We start from the raw sequence: 1,413 nt of genomic DNA, 5'->3' as shown, positions 1-1,413 counted from the left end.
TTTTAATCCAAATGATGCGTACGTGTGCTAAGTGAGTGAACATCAAAGATCACACAACAGAATTGCACGCGTGCTCTCTCTCTCTCTCCCTACCGTTAAGTAGCTTGTGCATTGTTTAACTTACTTGTTTTTGACATATCCGACCGAACTACAAACTTTCCAGTGATATCTGTGAGAAAGATATATTCACTCGACAAGCTCACGCATCTGCGCTGCAGCGCGCTCAATCCACTCAGCATGCTTTGTTTATCAGCTCGTGCACACCAGCTATACAGGCGTTAATACTGAATGTTTAACATTATATTCATTGCATACATATACTTCGTAGTAGACATCCTTAACTCCTTTCTGCTGTCTGTTGTTCTGTTGTCGGTGTTTCTTTGTTTGAATATGGCGCTTATCACATGCTGTGTGGTATCGGCATTTGGTATCGGGGCATTTTAACGAGTACAAGTACGAGTACAGGAGACCAGTATCGGGCCCGATACCGGGTGCATCCCTATCAATAAGATTTTTAATGTCATAATTATTAACCAAGCATGATTTTATTTCTTATGTGGCAGAAAGGTTTTTCCATAAAATACAGACCTGGGGACCACTTAGCAATGTGCTGTTCTTCATCAGGGACCAAATGTAAATGCTTTGACAAGCATGAATTTTAAATCTACATGCTTATTGGCACATTTATACAGTTACATGGACAAATCTTTTAGGAGTTGAGTGACTCATCTCTTTCTCACAATAAACTGCTTTGCAGGTTAAGTGGACTATATGAGATGTGTTCCTTGAGAACTGAATTTTTGTTGCTGATAAAATAAAAAGCAGAAATTATTTAAGATTAAAACTACATTAAAAATCAGTTCCAACATTTGTTATATGTAAATGAAATAATTTTGTTTCGGACAGTGGGCAAAATAAAGTGGCTTCAGTACCTAAGCAGGGTGTCAAAAATGCAAATTAGGCGATGTCAAATGAATGTACAGTGGCAGTGCAGCGCAATGTGCGCTTCTAGTGTAGACAGCTAATGGTAATAGCGCGAACTACGCGCTCACACCCTTGTTTGTTGATGCTACATAGGCTGAAGTTGCACATTTACCTGTTTTTAAAGGGGTCATAGGATGCCCATTTTCCACAAGTTGATATGATTCTTTAGGGTCTTAATGAAAAGTCTATAACATAGTTTGGTTAAAATTTCTCAATGGTAGTGTAAAAAACACTTTTTTACCCTGTCAAAAACAGCTCTTTTCAGAGCACGCCGTTTTGTAGCATTTTCCTTTAAATGTTAATGAGCTCTGCTGACCCTGCCCCTCTCTTCCGAGCTGCTCTCAGAGAAACTGTTTACTTTAGCCGCATTCATCGTGAAACTTGCTAATTAGCACATTATTAGGAAAGGCGATTTGCAAAGATTCATTA

The sequence above is a fragment of the Sinocyclocheilus anshuiensis genome, unplaced genomic scaffold (genome assembly GCF_001515605.1).
Source record: "Sinocyclocheilus anshuiensis isolate Anshui unplaced genomic scaffold, SAMN03320099.WGS_v1.1 scaffold986, whole genome shotgun sequence".
Taxonomy (NCBI): domain Eukaryota; kingdom Metazoa; phylum Chordata; class Actinopteri; order Cypriniformes; family Cyprinidae; genus Sinocyclocheilus; species Sinocyclocheilus anshuiensis.
Note: the sequence above shows the minus strand (reverse complement) of the source record.